The sequence below is a fragment of the Sciurus carolinensis genome (assembly GCF_902686445.1).
Source record: "Sciurus carolinensis chromosome 14 unlocalized genomic scaffold, mSciCar1.2 SUPER_6_x, whole genome shotgun sequence".
NCBI lineage: Eukaryota > Metazoa > Chordata > Mammalia > Rodentia > Sciuridae > Sciurus > Sciurus carolinensis.
Window position 1 is genome coordinate 4,245,095 of NW_025920104.1, and position 14,276 is coordinate 4,259,370.

The 14,276-nt window shown below is 36.1% G+C and overlaps 1 non-coding gene across 1 annotated transcript; it reads left to right on the forward strand.

Moving 5' to 3' along the window:
* The first annotated feature begins 7,319 nt into the window (after positions 1–7,319).
* On the forward strand, positions 7,320–7,423 carry LOC124973183 (U6 spliceosomal RNA). The gene has a single exon (XR_007106634.1). It is a non-coding gene; the product is annotated as a U6 spliceosomal RNA (small nuclear RNA).
* The last annotated feature ends 6,853 nt before the right edge of the window (positions 7,424–14,276 follow it).

Below are 14,276 nucleotides of genomic sequence, written 5' to 3' on the forward strand. Positions count from 1 at the left end.
AGTGTTCTATTTCCTTTACAACAGTTCTAAAAATAAAATATTTATCCCTTCTAGAGGTGGAATTTCAAATTAGAAAGTCATTGCCCTTCCTGGTAGTAGGTGATCTATGAATTTGATGCTGCTGTTGTTAGTTCCCTAGTGGTTGGGTATAAAGCATGGATATGCTTTACTAGGTGCATTTTTGTATGACTTCACATTTTCAATTTATTTCTGCATATAGTACTGCTTATCTTTGAAGTAGGCCTAGTAGGGAAACTGAATCCTATAACAATTGGATAACTTTTTCAGGGTGCCCATGAGATGCAATGTAAAACTCAGTCTTTGGCTCTATACATGAGGCTTATTCTACCACAGCAGTGTAATTGAATTTCCAAGGTTTGCTTTTTATCCTGCTCCAAAATATTATTTGTTTTGTGAATATTTTATCATATATATAACCATTGTAACTGTTCAGATATTAGATTTACAGTTCCGGATCCAACCATCTGGATGAGTAATCTTGGAGCTTAGTATCTCAGATTACTAATGTAATAAGTAGAACAAAATGTTTAAAGATTACTAAGGTTACTTTTTAAGTGACTTGAGTTTAAAACTGCTTTGCAGAAATATTTTTGTTTTAATGAGGTAAAAAAATTCTACCAGACTCAAATGGTTAGTTTTTGGAAACAAATCATTTGAATATATCCAATAGATTATCTCATTCTTTTTAAAGTGATGGGAAAATTAAATATAATTTTATGATCTAGTTAACCTACTTAGGTGAGATGACTTTGTGGCATCACAATTTCACATTTGGAGAAATTGTATTAGTCAACAGGTGTTCAATTTTCTTGTTGTGTTTACCTCTGTTCAGGTTAATCTCAATCCAGTTCTTATTCAAGTTGAGTAAACAAACCAATTTCTACTGCTGATTTCTATGAAAATTGCTATAATCAGTTTAGTAACAAAGTTTTAGAAGTTCAGAAATGGCAAATCTTTGATATCTGACCGAAGCATATTTATTTGCTTTGTATAGTCCCCTTTTTAAATGGAAATCTAGTATCTGGTATTTGTCATTAAGGGAATAGATAAAAATGGAGTAAGTATTTCTTGGGCTTTTTATTATTATTATTTTGATTCATTGTACACTAATGGGATAAAACTTTCATTCCTCAGGTTGTACACAAAGCAGAATCACACTGTGTAATCATACATGTACATAGGGTAATGATGTCTCATTTTATTATCTTTTCTTCCCCCTGTCCCCTTCTTACTCCTCATTTTCCTCTACACTATCCATCCTTCATCCATTCTTTCCTCATATCCCTCCACCTCCCATTATGTATCATCATCCACTTATCAGAGAAGTCCCTTTGGTCTTTGGGTGTTTGGGATTGACTTATTTTACCTAGCATAATATTCTCCAACTCCATCCATTTACCTGCAAATGCCATAATTTTATTCTTCTTTATGGCTGAATAATATTCCATGTATACATATGACACAGATTATTTATCCATGCAACTATTGAAGGGCATGTAGGTTGGTTCCACAATCTAGCTATTGTGAATTGAGCTACTATAAACATGATGTGTCTGCATCATGGTTGTATGCTGATTTTATGTTCTTTTGGTATAGTTCAAGGAGTGGGACAAGTGGTCAAATGGTGTTTCTATTCCAAGTTTTCTAAGGAATCTTTATACTGCTTTCCAGAGTTGCTGCACCAATTTGCAACCCCATCAACAATGTATGAGTGCACCTTTTTCCCCACATCCTTGCCAACACCTATTGTTGCTTTTATTCTTGATAATAGACATTCTAATTAGGGTGAGATGAAATCTTAGGGTGGTTTTGATTTGCATTTCTCTTACTGCTAGAGATGTTGAACATTTTTTCATGTAACTGTTGATTGTAGATCTTCTGTGAAGTATCTGCTCATTTACTTAACCCACTTATTGATTGGGTTATTTGTATTCTTGGTGTAAAGATTTTGATTTATTTACAAATTCTGGAGATTAGTGCTCTATCTGAAGTGTGTGTGGTGCAGATTTTCTCCCACTCTGTAAGCTCTCTGTTCACATTGTTGATTGTTTTCTTTTCTGAGAAAAAGTTTTTTAGTTTGAACCTATTCCATTTATTGATTCCTGCTTTTATTTCTTGTGCTTTGGGAGTTTGTTAAGGAAGTCTGATTCTAAGCCAACATGATGAAGATTTGGACCTACTTTTTCTTCTATTTGGTGCAAAGTCTCTGCTCTAGTTCCTGGGACCTTGATCCATTTTGAGTTGAGTTTTGTGCAGGGTGAGAGGTAGGGGTTTAATTTCATTTTCCTGGTTTTTGATTTCCAGTTGGACTATTATTTTTAATTTTGTTTGGTTTGTCTAGGTTTGAGATTGGGAACTCATTTCACTTTGCATAATTTTCACATACCATTTTATTTAATATTATACAGAAAGAAAAGTTGTGGGAAAAGGAATCTCAGTGGAGTTTATTTGCAGATGGCTGATGTTGTCTAACTGGTGAGCACTGGGTGTCAGTTATGAGTGTCATGTTGGCAGTGCTCCACCCTGTCCCCACCAGGAAGAGGTGTCATTGTACTGGAGTTGCAATAGGTCAGTACTGAAACTGAAGGTTTTGGAAAATCTCTGGAGTAATTTGATAGTAATTTCTCTCTCTATTATGTCATAATAATTAAACATGAACTTGTATTTTCTATTCCACTTTTAAATTTTCTAGTATTTTTTGAATGACTTGTGTGTAAATGTGATATCTGTGTTGAATTGGAAATGTAAAAAGATTGAACATTCACCACACTAGAAGCAGTAGGCTTTTTTAAAAATCATTGATAGACATTTGTTTTATTTATTTATATGTGGTGCTGAGAATAGAACTCAGTGCCTCAAAAATGATAGGACAAGTACTCTGCCCAGCTCAGCAGAATGTTTTGAGTTACTCTTTTTAGTGGTCCTTCAGAGTGATTTTTTTTTTCTCTTCTCTTGTTTCCCTCTCCCAGATGCATCAATTCAGTTATGAGGAATGTCATCAACTGTATAACTGTTGATTTTTGAAAGGTGCTAAAAAACATTTCTTGGAAAATAAATTAAAATTTACACCTTGATTTATCTAACAATATATATTATGAGCACTTTTTTTAAGCTTGAGGGCTTCTGACTTTTTCTACTTTTAGTATGGATGTAGAACATGTAATAAGTTTGTGATGTTGCTTTTGGAAAATTACTTTGTGACTTCTTTTTCTTGTCAGTGTTTGAAAACTTATTACTCTTCTAGATTTAACTATATATGAATTTGAGTAATTTTGTTACAAATAATACTTTCCTTTTCTTGTCAGTCTTAGTTCAAACAAAGGGGTTTAAGTTGTATTCAGTTTATTCTCTCTTGTGGCCTAGAAATTGCCTTGTCTAGATAACCATGCTTCCCTTAAATGGCAACCATAAATTTCAGTATATTTTGCAGACTTTTTTAAAAAGTGAAGTTTATTTTTACTATAAAAGTAATAGAAACTTGGAAAACTGCAAATATGCACAAAATAGTCTCGGTAGGGATTAAGGAGATGTTGGTCAAAGATGCAAAATTTTGGCTAGGAATAAATTCAGTTCTGTTGTATAATGTGATGAATATACTAATAACAACGTACTATGTAATTGAAAATTGCTAAGAGAGTAAATTTTAACTGCTCTCAGCACACTGCCCAAAAATGTATGTGACATATATTTTAGTGAGCTTGATTTATTCAGTCTGAGGATATAATTCTATGGTAAGAGTATATGTCTAGCTTGTGTGAGGGCCACACCATCTCCAGAGAGAGGCCTTGATTTAGCCATTCAATATTGTATACATATTCTAAAACATCATGTTCTACAACATAAATAATACATTTTTATTTGCTAAATTTTTTTAAAATTCCCAGAAAAAAAAACTCAAAAATGTGTACATTTACTTCCTGTGAGCTTTGACTTCATATTTTTTTACTATAAATGGTTTTTGTGATGTTGGTTACCTTTTTATTTCTCTTTTCTTTTCTTTCTTTTCTTTTCTTTCTTTCCTTTCACATGTTGGAGCCTAGGGTTTGTTACCAGAGATTTAGACCATAGGGGTCCTAACTTCAAGGAGTTCCAAAAAACTAGATCTGGCTACTCACTCCAGAAGTCAAATGGGAAAAAGTAATGGAGAAAGACAACTTAATCAGTAGAGCTAAATCAGAAAGATGAGGGGGATCAAACACCAACCTGTCTTTGAGGATATTGATATGAGCTTTAGGTTCAAATAGAAGAAAATTGGGGCAGAAAATAGGAGGTATGCATAATTGAATAGTCTTGGTCAAATTGGTCTGGTTGGTCATTACCTCAGAATTGGTTCTGTGAAGCACAAGAAGTAATCAGTCTCATTGTGATTTGTCTGATTCTGGAACATTAAGAACAATTACTGGAGACTCTTCAGTACCATTCTGAGGGACTGGAACAGATGGCACAGAAATTGGCAATTAACAGGCTGTTCACATTACCTTAGTTCTCTTATTGATCTTCCCAGTCTTGGAGGAGATGGGATAGGTTAGGTAAGCTGAGGGCTAATCAAACTTGTATTACCAGTTTTTAAACACTCCTTAAGTGAATAGCATGCCTGTTTGCAGAGCTGATTCAAAGTTTAAGGTAATAAAAGAGACAATGGAAGCAGAGATGCCAAGCTTTTTTACTTTCCTTGCTTTTAGTTACCCATCAGGAAAATTCAGCCTGGTAAGTTCCTGTTTCCTGTGTACAGTTGTGTATTTGGACATTCAGGCAATGTTTATTTATTTAAAATACCAAAATGCAAGAAAATCTTTGGAGATGTTGCAAAGAAATGTTTTTGATTTCTTCTGTTTAAATTTCTTTTGGGAATATAGATAAGAAAAAGTAAAAAATTTAAAGATGCCAAAGAATTATTGAATATTTTGGACTCTGATGCATGCATTAAGTGTGTCCTGTAGATTTAGAACTTATTTTCAAGACATATCTTATTTCTTAGTTGGTGTAACTAACATTTTTCATTGGCAGTTAATTTTCCTTGATTTGCGGAACATCATTTCTTCCCTTCTTGCTATTTTTAATATATTCTCTTTCTGTGATCTTTTGATTAAGGGAATTGAAACAAGAATAATCTAATTAAATTATACATATGATATTTCCAACAAACAACCAATCTAATGCACACTCACCTGTTTCTAGTCATTACAGTTTCTAGTCTATGTACATACAACATGTTTTCTCAGTATAAAGTTTTCATGTGGGGAAACTCCCTTACAAGGAAACAGAGTAAGAAGTTTTATTTTTAATAACTAAAGAATATACTCTATGTTTTCAAAGTTTTAAAAAAGCTAAGATGGCAGCATATATGGGAACTACCCTTTTTAGCTTCCCTGTGGCTCAGAATTGAAGCAGCTGAAGACCAGCTACACAATCAGACAAGTGACTAAGGGAGCTTGCTGTTAGAGAGACTTGAAGAGACCCACACAGTCTGGTCTTTGTCATAGAGGGCAAGAAAGGATACAACAGCACTCTGCCTTATGGCAGTGAAAATACCAAGGCCTTGCAGGCAGGCATTGTGGGGTATTATACAAAGGAAATGAGAGAAACATAGTGGTCATACTTGGTGAAAAAAACAGCTATAGAGCAGAAAGGCAGTCTGAACTTAACTCACAAGTGATCCACATTTCTCAACTTGTGAGCAGAGGCCTGAGGAAGAGAGTCATCTTGTGGAGTTTGCAACTGAGTTCACTGATATTAAAACTCTAGAGTGCCTACCATGTGACCCAGGGTAACCCAGGTGGAATGCTTTTGAAATAGGCACAGAGAAGATTATACACAATGAGATACAGAAGGGAGTGCAGCCTGTTTCCTTTTCTGTCTGGTAGAGAGGACAACCATGTGAAGAGGTTGGGAGATTGAATGGGAACAAGTGATTGCTTGTGAGAACCTGGATCTTGGAAGGCCACAATTGTGTGACTGTACTGCACAGGATCTAATGTAACCCCCATCCCCACCACCTGAGATGTTTGATCCTATAGGTAGAAATCTTGGTAAGTTCCCAAGATCCAGACACACAGCAGTGACAGACATCTGCCAGGTCCTAGTGGTATGCCTATCTCATCTGTCCAGGGTACTTCAGCCAAGAAAATATCCCATGCAGAGATTGGTGTCTGATGCTGAAACTTTCCACTTAGAACTCCAAAAATTAGCAGCAATCTGGAGTACCTCAATCTAATCTGTCAGAGTAAACTGAAGAGGATGGTACATTTCTCATTCCATAGTACCAGAGTACTGATGAGCAGAAAACTGAGAACCATTTAAGTCAGTTTTAGTAACTGACTACTCCAGTTGAGGGCATGGCAAGTGCCCAAAGGAGAAGGGTTTAATAGCCCCAGAGTTCCTCTTTCCATTGGATGAATACCTCAAGAAGACATGGTAAGAAGTGTAGATTGGTATAGATATTGGAGTCTGCTCTTATCCACAGGTTTGATGGCCTTCATACTAACAACCTGAGCAGATTCTAATTACACATATGCCTGCCTCTGCTCCTGCCCAAGGCCTCCATGCTCACTGATATCATTTTCTTCTCAGTGATCAGCTACAACCCTTTTCCTCCTTCAATAGACAGGATAAAGTTTTCCCCTCATGACACACCACTAGATTGTGGGTCATGATGTGTACAAAATGTTTCTTGCAGGATTACAGTGAAAAGGAAAATGAAGAGTGCATTCAAATTCATTGGCTTTGTCTGCAGCTGTTTTTCCTGCATAGAATTTCAGAGATTCAGACCCATAGAGGATCTAGAGTGTAACTAAAAGGGGTTCCTCCAGTGCTGAAGAAATAGGTCATTTTGTACAGCACTTGCCTAGCATGCTCAAGGACTGTGGTTCAAATCCTGTGTGGCTCAGAGAAAAGAAATAAAAATAAAAAAGCTCTTTTGAATATGTCAACCCTCACTGGTCTCAACTTTTTTCCCCTCTTTGCATCAACTGAATCAGCACAGTTGAAAAAGTACCAGTTGGACTTGCAAGACTTTTCCAATCAGACTTTCAGCATGGAGCTGCAGTGAAAGTTAGCACTGCTTCCCCAGTCACCTGCATTTCTTAAGACGAGGTGTTCCTGGGGAAGAGTCAACTCTCAGGAAATTATAGGTTAGATCCTCCTCATGAGTATGCTTTTGGGTGTATATCATCAGCAAGTTCTTGAAGGAGACCATGTTCACCAGGTTGCAATGGCAGGGATCAACTACTCAGTTGCTAAGATTCAGTACATCTGTACTATAGTGTTTTTGTTTTGGTCATACGCAAAACCTTATACAAGTGCTTGCTTTGGCAGCACATATACTAAAATTGGAATGCTACAGAGATTAGCATGGCCCTGTGCTAGGATGGACACACAAATTCATGGAGCATTCCATATTTTTAATCAGTTAATAAAAAGATAAAAACACAAGCTTTTTATCTTCACTTTCCCAAAGCATTAAAATAAAGATATTTCTCAAAAGCAAATCCACCACCAAAAATTTATACAATGCTGGGATTTCATAATAAAAGCCAGAGATATTACTTTAACAGTGAATCAAATTACTACTTATCCCAAATTATAAAGATCCATTATTTGTCTCTTGTGTATGTTTGTGTGTGTGTGTGTGTGTGTGTGTGTTGTGTTGCATGTGCTGGGGGCCACACTTCAGTTCTTGCACCTGCTAAGCAAGCACTATACCACTGAGCTCTACCCTCAGCCCCGAGACAATTTTTAAGTACACAATTCAAAACCTGCTAACATAAAATGTTTCTGCCAGCTATTTGGAGAACTAAAGGAAAAACATACAGTTATCAATTTTGTCTTTAATAAACATTCATATGAGAAAGATATTGAATTACCTGGTTTTCTCTAGCAATGTGAGAACAATTCCATTTAAAAAGTTAACATTGACTTTGGCATAGAAGAAAATGAAAAGGAAACACCTCTCTGAATTTGTAAATCCTTTCTAATTACAAAGATACTAACAATAAGCACTCACTTGGTTCTTAAAAGAGGCCTAGGATAGAATGAACAAACATTGCTTCCTGTATCTTTTTTAAACCTTAAAATTTTTGTACTCTGTAACTGAGTTGCTAAGTAGTAAACATAGAGGGACTTTAATTTCTTCTGTTTTCCAAAGCTATAGTGAACTTTAAGATGAAGGGGAAAGTAAGGATGGTATCCATTATGACCTTAAACCAACTGAATTTACTATTAAGCCATCTTCTGAATCTCCTCATGACATGCCCATAAATAGGCAGCAAGTTTTGACATAAGAGAACAAGGATAGCACCATATATTTGACAGATCTTTTTGACCTCAGTTCTTCTGTAAATCATTTGATAAATACTTAGCCCTCAGAACAAAGTAATAGAACTACTTTGACTTGAGCTACTATTTATCCATTTATTAGGCTGTTATAGGGGAGCCCCAAGGTCCCCCAAGAATCAAAATAGCACTGGTGAGAGTTTGTCAATCTAAACATGGCCTGTTGGGCAAGAAAGGCCGAGCACTGGAGAATTTCTAAGGGTCTGGGTGAGTGATAGCAGCCAGTGGCAGAAAAGGCTGACCTCGTGCATTCCCCAAGCTTTTAGAGAAGTACATTAGTTTTGGTTAAAACATGATGCTTAGAGGGAAAGAGAGGAAATGTAAGAGGATCTGTGTTTTGTAATATTTGGGAAATTGGAACAAGTAGGTAAAGTGCTGGTTTTAACCCAATGAGAATGTTCTGATGACACCATGTGCAATTCTGGCAATGTAACCATTTCCAAGTTGATGTTTTGATGCAGAGAACTGATTTTCCTTGTGGTTTTGCAGGTACAAAGGTGTCAGTTTGGAGTTCAAAAACAGAACTCTTGCCTGGTGACCAGGACAACCTGACCATTGAGACCAAGGGTGGCCCAGAAAGCATGAAGTAACTGGGCTAGGTGCTGGTGAGTATCAAGAATTGGCAAAATTTTTTTCTTAGATTAGACACACACAGACCTGTCAAAGGTAACCAGTGTCCTGCCAGTCTAAAAGTACTTCCTCTTCCACATCTCTTTGGAAGAATCTGACCAAACAGTCACTGGTCCCATTCAAAGGGAACTAAAGGAAGTGTTGAAGTTGGATTGTTTTATAAACAACCAATGAATTAATGAGAACTCAATTTTTTTTCTCAAAAATTCAAAGCAAAATTCTCATGGGAACTAAATAACCCAAGCATTATTTTGAGTAGTGATTAATAAATATTTTATTTGACCTTTGATAATTAGATATTACTCAGAAAATATCACCTATCACGGTTTCCCTCAAACTGGCATGTGCACCTATCCAGGTTTTAACTTCAACAATATATCAAAGTTGATCAAAAGGGCTTGGGTTATAGCTCAGTGGTACAGCACTTGCTTGCATGTTGTCAGACACTGGGTTTTGATCCTCAGCTCCACATAAAATAAGTAAATAAAAATAAAGCTATTGTGTTCATATAAAAAAATTAAATAAAAAATGTTGCCTGTGACATTTCCTCAGAATATGAATCCTCTCAAAAGACAGTAAGTCTCCCAGCACAGAATTTGCACTAATTCTAGCAGTGTCTTTGCTACAAATCCCTTGGTCATCTTAGGAAATTATGATATCGTGGAATCTACTAGGGAAAAAAAAGACTACCAGAGGAAATAAAGATTGCTTCTTTCCTCCACAGGTCTCTCCCCTAAGTAAGGAACATGATGGAGAATATGTGTGCCATGCATCCAATCCCCAAGGACAAGCTTCCACTTCAGAAAAAATCATTGTGCTTGATATTTTACATGAAATATCAGTGAAAAAAGGTATGTAATCAATCCCAGAACCACTCAAAAGAATGACTAGTGCTTTTGCTTAATAAACAGAACCAAGAATCAAAGCATCAAACACAACTATTAATAAAAATTCAGTGAAGTCAGGAATCCCCAAGGGCATTAAGTATTGCCATTAAAATGTAAATTATATGGTTCCAAAAGAGTATTTGGATGGCTGACAAAGGCCAATATTATGACTTAGAGGCTTTCAATTTATCTTTCATGTAGAGTCAAAACTCAAACCTAACTGGAATATCTTCTATTTCCCATAGGTTTTTCTACCTATGTGGAATTTTTGAATGGGAGCTGGACCACAAAAGAACATTCCTTAGTCTTGCTGGACTTCATCTTGGTGTTTTGTGAGATGTCTTCCTCCAGGCCTATAATAAGGTCCTCTTTTGTATACAGACCAATACAGCAGAACTACCTTTCATATCTAACATTGTATAGTTAAAATTCCTCAGAGGACTTCAGCATGTCATTTGTACTGTTACCCATTTATCCTTTATCCCAATGTTTTGTTTTGCTTTTCTTAGTAGATGTGGTCTTGTTACATTGCCCAGACTGGCCTTGAAAACCAGGGTTCAAAAGACCCTCCTGTTGCAGCCTCCAAAGTAGCTGGGACTGTGTGTGAGTGCACATCACCATTCCCTACTCTTTATTCCTGCATTTAAGCATCTTTATTTATCTGTATCACTGAACTAATTGCTAATCAGAAAGTCAACCATATCCATATATGTAACTAATGTTTTATCTTTTTAACAGGTGAAGGTGCTGAACTATAAACCTAAAAAATATATTACTCAACAATAATTAAACGTAGTCACAGATAACTACAACTCCGTTGTTGCCTAGTAACAAGTTCTGTAATCCAATCCACTAATGCTTTGGTTTATATTCACTTGTTTAAACACAGAGAAATACCAATTAAAGAAAACACATGAAGACTATCTAGAAGACTTTGTTGTCTATTTAGGGAAAAAAAGCATTGCATATCATTAAACAAAACAAATAAAATGCTTTCTATCACAACTCAATACATTTTCATTCTTTTAAAGCTATATCATAGAAATAAAACAGGTTTTCTGTTATCTTTCCTGGCACTATGGATAAAACCCAGGGGTGCTCCACCATTGAGCTATATCCTCAGTTCTTTTTATTAATTATTTATTTATAGATAGAGTCTTGCTAAATTATTGAGGCTGACCTTGAGTTTGCCATTCTCTTCCCTCAGCCACCCACATTGCTGGGAATATGGTCTGTACCACTGTGCCCAGCAAGACATGCACATTTACAAGCATCTGGTTGAGAATCCTTTAAAGATCTAAACACTCATCATTCAAGGTGCAATGCTCATAGACATAAGTTCCTGGAACAACAGTTTGCATGAATAAGGCATTCACACCAAAGAAATCTGAAAAGAAAAAAATAAGTAGTAATTAGCAGGACTGTATGTAGTGACCCCACTTCTCTAGCCCCAGAAAAAGGTAAGGGTTTGATACTGTAGATGACAAGTGAATGAGCAGCACTGAAGTGTTCACCTATCCTGCCACCATACTTCAGGGTACCTCTTTCCCCTAGCTAGGATCTGTGATATTTTATAGCCTTTTCTTTTGTGCCAGACACAATTTGTATTCACCCTCCTCAAAATGTTTAAGAAAAACTTGTTTAAAATTCCTGTGTAAGAAAGGCCTTATTATTTCAAAACCATGAATGGTCTGGATAAATTATCAAACTTCCACTGATGTGGAAAAATCAGTCTTTTTCTTTGTATAAAACTAGGCATCTCACAGAGGTTATGTTACCAAAATTGGGAAAAGGCCAAACTGTTCCACCATACTCAGTCTGCCTGGATTAATAGCCCAACATGATTATGTCTTAAAAAATGATCAAGCCTACACACACCTGGTATTATTTTGACAACCCCTGCATTCATATGTTTGAGTCCTGATGTTAGCAATTGCCATTAGTACACAAAGATTGCAAACATAAACCTGATATGGATCTGATGCCTCAATTGAACTTTCTCTAAAAAATTGGGCTGCTCCATGGGCAATTTGACAATCTTGTTCCATTTCTCCAAAACGCAGGCCACCATCACTATTCAGGGAAAAATATCAGATTATTTTGTTCTTTTTTAAGATTATAAACACCACCTTGACTAACAGCAAAGATTAAGGATGATATTAGTAATGAAAGAGACTCCAGCCTTATTTTATATACCCTATTGTTATGGTTATATGTGGCATCCCCAAAAAACTCACATGTGAGACAATACAAGAAGGTTCAGAGAAGAAAAAATTAGGTTGTAAGAATCTTAACCCAATCAGTGAATTAATCCCCTAACAGCAGTTATGAGACTGGTAACTGAAGTGTGGGCTGTGGTTGGAGGAGGTGGGAATTGGGGGCATGGCTTTTGGGTATATATTTTTCTGGCAAGAGGAGTCTCTCTGCTACCTGATCACCAAGTAAGCTACTTCCCCTATGCTACACTCTTCTTCCATGATGTACTGCCTGATCTTGAGCCCCAAGGAATGGAGATGGCCTTCTAAGGACTAAGATCTTTAAAACTGTGAGTACTCAAACTTTTCCTTCTTTACAATTGTTCTGGTCAGATTTTTAGTTACAGCAGCAAAAACAGCTGACTAAAACACCTAGCATTCTCTCTGCTGGTAGGAAACAGAGAAGACTAACCACCATTTGATGTTCATTAGGAGGTACTCAAATGGAATAAATACATTATATATCTCAAGTACAGCATGTAATTTTCCTCATAAAATATATGGTGTATAGGCTCATTGTGTTATCATTTAACTTTCTAGAATTCAACTCTACATTCAAAAGTGAATTACAAAGTAAATGTAAACTAAGCAGCTTCTCAATGAATGAGTCTCCTAGGAAGGAACACTTGAAATGATAAATGTAATGTTGGCAAATGCAAGAGAAAAACAGGTGAGTAATTATAAGTTTCCCCAACACAGAAATTAAATATATTGTGCCAGAGGACGATAACAATTTTCTTAACATAAAATACATAACACAAAACAAATGAGTTTACAGTATTACAAAGAAAAAAAAAAGTTTCCACTGATGGACCTCTGAAACAGAAGTCCCCTATGTGTTTCTCAAAAAGAAAAGTCATTATTCGGTTTTGAAGAATACTGAACAACATATTCATTATTTAGAAAACTGGCATATAAAGGGAAAGAATCAAGCATTTATCCTGTCTTTACCACCGTAACTACATACCAGGTAACTAGTTAAAGAAACAAGAAGCAAAGTTTGAGAAGTAGTTCAACTAATGAAGGAATGATAAAAATTAGAATCTCATGAGTTTGCAATCCCTTTCTCATCAAGAACTTAAGGCAATGATCATCAATAGCTACTAAAATCATAAAAAGAAAGGTGACAAGACACTGTATGTACATAATACCACCTAAGAGGTATTAGTGTCAAAACCTCAAGCCTGAGACCAGACACATGCCTGTAATTCCAGAAATTTGATACCCTGAGACAGGAGATTACAAGTTCAAGGCCAGTATCAGCAACTTAATGAGACCCTGTTTCAAAATGAAAAGAGCTAGGGGTGTAGATCGGTGCTACTTCACACTGAGTTCAAAGTCTGATACATTAAAAAAAAACCTCAAACCCTAAGTGTCTTGAAACCTGTTGATCGTATTTGCTCTTTATAGAACAACATAGCCATGAGATGTAATCATCAAAACCCAGACTATTTGAAACCTTCCAAAATAAATAGTCCTATTTCTTCCACTATCTACAAGAAGAAAAGGATGGAGGTCAACCTCTAGATTATTTTTCCAAAGGAGTTAAGAAACATATCAATTGCAAAACATGACCTTATTTGCATCCTGATTAAAAACCAAAAAACTTCCAAGTGACATTCCTCATAGAAATAGAAAAAGCAATCATGAAATTCTTTTGGAAAACTTAGAGACCCAGAGTAGCCAAAGCAATCTTTAGCAAGAAGAGTGAAGCAGGAGGCATCACAGTACCAGACCTTAAACTATACTACAGAGCTATCGTAACAAGAATGTCATGATACTGGCACCAAAATAAGCAGGTAGACCAATGGTACAACATAGAAGACACAGAGACAAACCCACATAAATACAGTTATCTCATACTAGACAAAGGCACCAAAAGCTTACATTGAAGAAAAGATAACCTCTTTAACAAATGGTGCTTGGAAAACTGGAAATCTATACACAGCAAAATGAAATTAAGCCTCTATCTCTCAACCAGCACAAAACACAACTCAAAGTGGATCAAGGACCTAGGAATTAGACCAGAGACTCTGTATCTAATAGAAGAATAGTAGGTCCAAATCTCCCTCATGTTGGCTTAGGATCTGACTTCCTTAACAAGACTCCTAAAGCACAAGAAGTAAAATCAAGGATCTATAAATGGGATGGA